This window comes from Panthera onca, chromosome A3 (genome assembly GCF_046562875.1).
Source record: "Panthera onca isolate mPanOnc1 chromosome A3, mPanOnc1 haplotype 2, whole genome shotgun sequence".
Classification (NCBI taxonomy): domain Eukaryota; kingdom Metazoa; phylum Chordata; class Mammalia; order Carnivora; family Felidae; genus Panthera; species Panthera onca.
Genome location: NC_138341.1, coordinates 124868401 through 124876564, shown reverse-complemented (window position 1 = coordinate 124876564; position 8164 = coordinate 124868401). Strand labels below are relative to the sequence as shown.

General features: G+C 49.1%; 1 long non-coding RNA gene across 1 annotated transcript; it reads right to left on the bottom strand.

Annotated features, from left to right (window-relative positions):
- Window positions 1-2948: 2948 nt before the first annotated feature.
- Window positions 2949-5783, bottom strand: LOC132688066 (uncharacterized). The gene is made up of 3 exons (XR_009614400.3): window positions 5675-5783; window positions 4048-4148; window positions 2949-3306 (listed from the first exon to the last, which is right to left on the bottom strand). It is a non-coding gene; the product is annotated as an uncharacterized LOC132688066 (long non-coding RNA).
- Between the last annotated feature and the right edge of the window lie 2381 nt (window positions 5784-8164).

Sequence of the window (8164 nt, the reverse complement as noted above, 5' to 3'; positions counted from 1 at the left end):
CTGTAATCTGAGCCCAGACACACGAGTGAAGAAGCCTCTACCAGATGATTCCAGCCCCAGTATGGAGTCACCTCCAGCTGTTTGAGTTTTCCCAGCTGAGGCCCGAAGCATTATGGAACAGAGACACCATTCCCGCTGTGCCCTGTCCAAAATCCTGACCCATGGAATCCGTGAACGTAGTAAAATGATTGTTATTTTACACTAGCTTTAGGATTGTTTACCATGCCAATAGGTAACTGAGCAGGTGAAAAATGTTGGTAGGGTTTTTTATAATCCTATTGGCCTTGTCAGTGAACTATGTAGAATTAGAATAGGCTCTCTTTCAGTTACTGAAGTTAACCCACAGAAATCATTCTGCAGCAGAAGTGAAGAAGAGACACCCAGCAAGTAGGCTCATCATCGGCAAATGGCCATCTACTCCCCATCCCTTGAGAATAGTTAAGAGCCGGCCATTTGGAGTCAAGAAGATCTGGTTTGAAGTCCAGATCTACCACTTCCTCGCTCTGTGACCTTGGGCAAGTTCTTTAACCTCTCTGGGCCTCAGTTCCTTCATTTTAAGGTGAAGATAATAGTTCTAGCCTCATAAGGTCAACATGGATTAAGGGATAGTTTTTTGCAAAGCAACCAAGATAGTGTCAACATGTGAGCAATAGCTCTTGTCAAAATGCCATGTAGGTGCCCTGGGCTCTTTATAGCTGGCTCTGCTTCATCCCCTCGGGCTCCAATGTTTCCGTCACACTCAGACAGCCTCAAGTTCTGGACCAAGATACTCTGTGCACACACTCCGCACTAGGTCACGACACCTAAAAATTGTTTGCCTTTGCAACATCCATGATGTGAAGTAGAAAGAGAGGAAGAAAGAAACCCTCCCTTCCTCCCCTCGACATCTTTCCCCAGGGTTTATCTAATCATATCCTCCATGTATTCCTGGGCGGTGGGCAGGGCAGGTTTTATCACACCCACTTCATAGAGGAGAGAACTAAGAAGGAATTGGCATCTCGAGGTCAGGCAGCACCACACAGGTCCTGAGGGCAGCCTACATACACAGCCACTAGTCCAGGAATCAGTGTGGAAGGCTTCACAGAATCGTCTAAGGAAGGAGCAGACATGTACAGCATATTTTCATGGTGGTTGTTCTTCATGTTATTTCATGGGGGCACCTAGCACCACCCTCCAAAGTAAATAGACCCGTCTCCAGGGTCACCTGACAAGGCAAGAACAGGGCTGCCTTCTCCCTGTTGTTGCTGTTGTTCAACTCAGTCCCCAGGCCGTATCGTCGGCCCCTGTTACACCGTCTTCCATCTAGAAGAATCTCCAATATTCACCTCTAACCCGGACCTCTCTCCATTCTTGGTGCATTATATTCTCTTCCTGGTGGCCAGTGGGTGACTTGGAAAAAATTAAATCAGGCCATGATACTCCCATGCTCCAAGCCCTTCAGTGGTTGCCCACCACACCTGGAATCACAATCTAACGTGGTGCCACAGCCTGTGGGCGAGCCCCTGCCTACTTCTGTATTTTCTCTATGCAGGCCTTTGTGTTCTTCGACCATCCTGGATCTTTGCATTCCTTCTTCCACCCGCATCCCCCCAATACTCACATGGTTACTCCCTCACTCCATCCAGAACCACCTGGACTAATGTAGCCCTCTTGGCCCTGTACTCTGTGTCCCTTTCTTCCTAGCAGCTATCACTATCTGAAACATATCGTGCTCATTATCATTTACTTGTGTACCATCCCCCAGCCCCACCTAGAAGGTCAGCTCCATGGCTATGACCCAGAGCCTAGAACAGTGCCTGGCACACACAGTGGGCACTCAGTTAGGACACGGTTATTGAGTCCTTCCTGAGTGCAGACACTGACGTCTTTACATGAATTAACTCCCTGGGTCCTCACTAAGAACCAAAGAGGTAGGTAATCTTACTACCCGTCCTGCTTTGCAGGTGAGTCAGACGATGACAGAGAAGTGAAGTGGTTTATTTGCTCGCACAGCTAGTGAGTTGGCAGAGCCAGAGTTTGAGGCCATGGAGTCTGGTCTTGGCTTTCAATCACCACATATACTCTCCCTAATAAACATTTGCTGAACGAGTGAATGGCTGAATCAGCGTCAGCTCAACATCTTCGCCTCAATGCTCTACAGGCACCATGGACTCAACATTTACAAGACTGAACTCACATCCTTCCCCCAAAGACCTGCTTCCCCATTCTCCCAGAAAGCAGACTCTTGTCCTTGATTCTTCCTTTTCCTAACCTCCCCTGTGAGAAATCCATCAGTAAAGCCTGTTGACTGTACTTCTCACCATCTCCTCCCCAGGCCATTGCTCTCTGCTGAGTGCAGGCCACTCTCCTCTGCTGTCTAGACAACTGTCATGCCCCCACACCACAGGTCCCACCCTTCCTCCCATCCAGCCAACAGGTTCTGAGATGCCCAGGCTCTTTCTCTGGCCTTTGGATAAAGCCCCAAACTCTTAGTTTGTTTTGCAAGACTCGTTGGGTCCCTACTTTTACTCCCATTACCACCTCATCCTGGCCTCCCACTTATTCTCACAGTGTCTTCTCTTCTGCAAGCCGCCTCTTGCTTTCCCATCTGCTTAGAACACTCTCCCCCAACACACACACCTTCCTCCAAGTAACTCTTGCCCACCCCTTGGGTCTCAGCTGCAAGTTCACGTCCCCAGGGAATCTCTCCCATCCACCACTACGGCCTCCACACTTGACCAGGTCCCTTGCTAACTTTTCCGTCACACCTTGCCCTTCCCCTTCGCAAATGGTCACCACATTCATTGTTAATCACTTGTTCAATGTCTCACGGGAAGGTGAAGACCGTGAGAGTAGAGATTGTCCTGCATGCAGATGCACAAGTATTGTATATTAATTATTCCTACTAATTTATGATTTATGAACTCACTTTCTCTACAAAAAAACACATTTTTTTTTTAAAGCAGATACCAAAAGAGCTAAATCTTCCCTGTCACAGGGGAGGGGTGGCACTTCCTCCTGTTGCCACCAGGGGGCAGGCAGAGCTTTCCTCAAAGAGAGGTTCCTACCCGCTGAAGATGAGGTGTCCTTGATCCCAAAGAAAATCAGAGGTATCTTCCACCTCCTGCTCACACTTTTGAGAGACCCGGAAAGTCAAATTAAAGGCAAGGTGGGGTGAGCGCGAGAATGGACCTGGGTGAGGCCTATCACTGAAGCAAGAGGGCTTCAGTTACCCCTGAGGAAGCCTGGGACCCATTTGGAAGAGAGATTGTGACATTCCTTGGGCACTGGAGGGACTTTCCAAGGGCAGACTTCCGGGAGGTGACACTACGAAAAAAAAAAAGTTTATTTGTTCCTTAAATGCCACCAATGGCACATTTAAAAAGCAGTCAAGAACCAAAGAAACTAAACACATATGTGCTTTTGGGTAAGTTGTTTTGGTGTGTGCTGTTCAGAGCACTTCAGCACCATAATCATCATAGTCCTGAAAAATAACCAAACTTGCCGGGCGCCTGGGTGGCTCAGTCGGTTAAGCGTTCCACTTTGGCTCAGGTCATGATCTCACGGCTCATGAATTCAAGCCCCTGGAGCCAGGCTCTGTGCTGAAAACTCAGAGCCTAGAACCTGCTTCAGATTCTGTGTCTCCCTCTCTCTGCCCCTCCCCTGCTCGTGCTCTCTCTCTCTCTGAAAAAATTAATAAACGTTAAAATTTGTTTTTATTTAAAAAAAAAAATAACCAAACTCATGAATGTCTGAAAGCAGACACCACCACCCTGTTTGACAAAGAAAGTAACTGTGGCTCAGAGAGGTGAAGCAACTTGCCCAAGATCACACAGCAACATCCAGAGCTACTCCTCGTTAGTATCAAATCTGTTTTTTATTACACAGTTTTAAATTAGCAATTAAAGAATGCATTTATTAATAGCAGTATTAATTATTGCTGTTATCAGAGCTCTCGTACTCTGCCAGCCACTTGTACAAAGCATTTGACAAACGTCATATCATTTTAATCCTCCCCATAATTCTATGAGATTGATACAAGACAGAACAAAGCAGCCCCTGGCTTACTTCTGAGAGCTGACCTGGCACTCACAGCTGACCTTTGATGTTCTCCTGCTGAACACAAACAATTTCACAGAACATCAGCATCAGACAAGGCCCTTCTGTGCCTGTGGTGGACCAAGACAAAAACAAGGCCCTCTGTGATCTTGGTTGAGCAAAGAGTGAGCGCTGCACAAGCCACGAAAATAAGCAAGCATCCCCTATCCTAGCCAATCTGGAGGACGGTTCCTTCTTTACCAACCATGGCTGTAACCTCTACCTAGCAGTCCCTTCTTATTGTTGGGGTTAAGATACCCAGACAGAGAACCACCCCACTTCCTGACAACATCCGATCCAGAGCAGAGCCAGCTTCCTTGAACCTGTCCCCAAATCACCTGACATAAGCCCAAATCCCGTAAGTCCTTTCTAACATCCTCTTCACGAGATGTGTGTGTGCGCTCTCCCTTGCCGCAACGAGTAATAAACCCAACTCGTTCCAGCAGAAACAGGAATGTTTCTAGTGATCTTTGGATGGAGACATCCAAAGATATTCTCATTACCCTTGTTTTAGAAATAAGGAAAGTGAAACTTGGAAAGGTTGAGAAATTTGCCCAAGACTACAAGGTAATGTGGGACAGAACCAGTTCTGTCTATGTCTCTCTTCTGTTTAACAATCCCTGCTATGTGAACACTCTATGGCTCACTTTCCTCATCTGTAGTGAGACAGTTAGACTGCTCTCCCGAAGCCGCTTCAGCTCACGTCTTCCCAGAAAGCACTGTCAAGGGCATCTGCTTGCAAGAGCTGGGAACTCTGGCTAGGGCGCCTCCCTTTGGCTGAGCACCCCCTGGATTTTGAAGAAGTCCCACAAGGCCTTGCAGCTGGGAAGGTTTAATGATGAACCGAAGAGTGGTACATCCTGAGAAATATCTCCATGAGCTTACACCCCACCTCCTCCCTGCCCCCCTCGAGATCTTCTTTCAGTTGTCCATATTTTCACATTATCTGATTGCCACTCTCTTGCCTAACTAGGGGAAGCAAGTCAGGAGGGTGGTTCGAAAGCTCTTACCCTACCGACCATCCTGTTCTTACATGAACCTCTCTCCCCCAACACGGTGAGGTGGCATTCTAGCAGCCTCTGCATAAATTGCAGGGAACTGAAAAAGAGGGATTCCTCCCACTTGAAGTCCCAAGAATCTGAAAGCTGATAGAGGGGACTTAGCAAAATGTTGCACAAGAACCTAAAAGACACTTGATGGGAGATGGGAGGACTTTCTTGATGGCCATCTCCCAGTCTGTGTATAATTGTCGGTGGGTGGGTTTCTCGGGAGTAGAGTCAAGACCAATGTGGCAAGCCCGGGCAGGGGCGAGGGAGAGACTTATTGGTTCAAAGAGAAAAAGGGAGTATTCTAAAGAGTAGTGTCTGAGTCTCTCCTTCTCCAGAAAAGGACAGTACAATTTAGTCAATTATAATCCTAGCAAATGTTTCAATTGCACTAATTATATGCCAGGCTCTCTGGTCTAAGGGATCAGCATGGATGAAGTCATTTATCCTCACAACAACCCCACGTAGGAAGAAGATAGGAACAGAGAGGTTAAATAACTTGTTCAAAGCCACATAAACAGCGTGGCACAAGATATGTGCCCTACCCTTACCTCTGGGAGCTGCCACGTTCAGTGCTGCTGGCTGACTTCCAACAGCCACTACCTGCACGTCTTTGCCTGAGGGCTTTCTTGGAAGCCACGCAAGGAAAGCCTGTGAACAGAACAAGCCAGAAGTCCTCAGCCAATGAATAACAGGGAGTTGGTGTGTAAACACTTTTCCGTCTCCTCTTGGGGGAGGTAACTGCAGGGACAGTGTTCTACCCACTTCCCTGAATCCCCATGTGATTAAACACCAGTCACGAACAGAGGTAGTGGGCTTGAGAACTCAATGTTTATTGCCTGCCTCTCCTTCCCTTTCTCACCTGCCTCCATCTTACGTAATAAGCTACTTGCCTCTGCTTCTTAAGAGCCCCAAATGCAGACAGACTCAGGCATTTGGACCCTTGCAGCCTGGCTGGAGAGGCTGGGCTCTCACCTTCTGCAGTCTTCCTCCATCCAAAGGACAAAGGCTGAGGTCGATCAGGTCCACATTTTGCCATTTCTTTGCTATTATGGGTTGAATTGTGTCCCCCTCAAGAAGAGTATGTTGAAGTCCTTATCCCAAATACCTCAGAATGGGGCCTTATTTGGAGATAGGGTCTTTACAGAGATCAGAGTGAAGATAAGGTCATTAGGATGGGCCTTCCCTATGACTGGTGTCCTATAAAAAGGGGAAATCAGAATATGGAAGGAATGCCATGAGGAGATTGGATTTTTGCTGCCCCAAGCCAACGAACTTCCATGAACTAGGAGAGAGGCCCGAAGCAGATCCTTCTCAGTGCTTTCAGGGGGATCATGGCCCTGCAGACACCCTGGTCTCAGGTTTCTGACCTCCAGAACTGTGATAGAATAAATAGCTGTTGCTTAAACCACCGAGTTTGTAGTATTTTGTTACAGTGGCCCCAGGAAATGAATTTGCCAGCTACGAGACATTACCAAGCCCCCGTTTCCTCCCCCACAGGATCCTTAGGGTGATTAAATCACATGCTAAGCACAGAGCCCATACATGGAAAGTGCTCCCCAGATGGGTAATTGCTCATGTTGCAAGAGCCCTCCCCTGCATGCACACACATCTATAGGAAAGGGGTTCCTTGGACAAGTGGACAATTGAGCCCCATACTCCTTCTTTTCTCCCTCCGAGCCCACAACAGCCTGCCCACACAACTGACCTGGCCCCAAAAGCTAAAGAACAAAAGTCTGAATGGAAAGGAGCCTTAAAGTCACCCAGGGGTTTTGTGTGGCTTGGGGTAGTCGCGAAGAGGTAGATGACCCTCTGATGGCTTCGCTTCCCTTACTGGTTCGGCCCAGTCTGAAGGCAGGAAAAGAAGAGACGCCACAGGTCTGCAGGAGAATGTGACGTACCACCACTGTGGCAGACTGTATCAGCGAAGGTTCTTAGCTGCCCACAACAGAATCCACTCAGGTTAGCTTAATGGGAAAACGAATTTATTTAAACTCAAGGCCAAAGAGTTTGAAGTCCTAGACCGGAAAATGTACAGCATCACTGAGGGGAGAAAGGGGCTTCTTTGGTGAAAGCACTCCTGCCGCCACGATGCTCGGAACTGGGTGCCAGAATTCTACCGCCGTCTACCCTCAAAGCCCAGTGATATTGGGGGATGAAGGTGAGGATGCAGTGAGGATGAGGTCGGGGAGGAGTCCTGGCTTCCAACCTCTCCCCCTAGGCTCACTCTGCTAGCGAGGAGATGTGCTCACGCATTGATTCGTTCATTCCACAGATATGTATGGACCGTCTCCTTCGTGCTGGGAACCACGCTAAGTGCTAAGGATAAAGCGGTGGGAAAGAACAAAGGTGCTTAGTTCCTGCTCCTGTGGTTTTGGGGTCTACTGGGTAAGGCAGAGACAGGGCTAAACCAAGTAGGCCCATGCGGAGAAGGAAGGAGGCAGGGCTGTGCTAGGGAGGGTAGGGTTGAGGAGGCTGAGATATTTCAGGAGGCAGCCACAGCCCAGCCCGGCTGAGGCTTCCTCCAACTTCAGCATCTCAGGGGAGTTCGGGAGAAAAGAATGTGTTGGCTGTCATCACTGAAGTCCCTGACCCACATAGCTTAGGCCCTGACAGGTCCTGGACCGTCCCAGGAATGAGCACCCTGGATCCTCCCCACTATTGGGATGGCCGGCAAGAAGAAAGGGAGCTTACCAAGCCTCCGTGGTGGCTGCTCAGGAGCACGACAGACCACTCAGCAGGGAGGCTGCCTCAGTGTTTCCATCTGAAAAGGGGGTGCAGGGGGGCTGGCTCGGATTATCTCGGGGCCACCACTAGCGGGGACGTTCTGTGGAGCCGGTCCCTGGAGAGTGTGCTCAGTGTGTGTTTTCACAAGACACTACGGCCACTCTCTCCTCAGGAAGTGGTGAGGGGCACCGGGCTCCTGGACCCCACCTCTTCCCTGCCCCTTCCCCTCCCTGCCTTGCCCCCCACCTCACCCACCTGTTTTGGGCTCTTTCCCACCAATGCAGGTGTGGATGCACGCCTGCCCACCCCAGAAG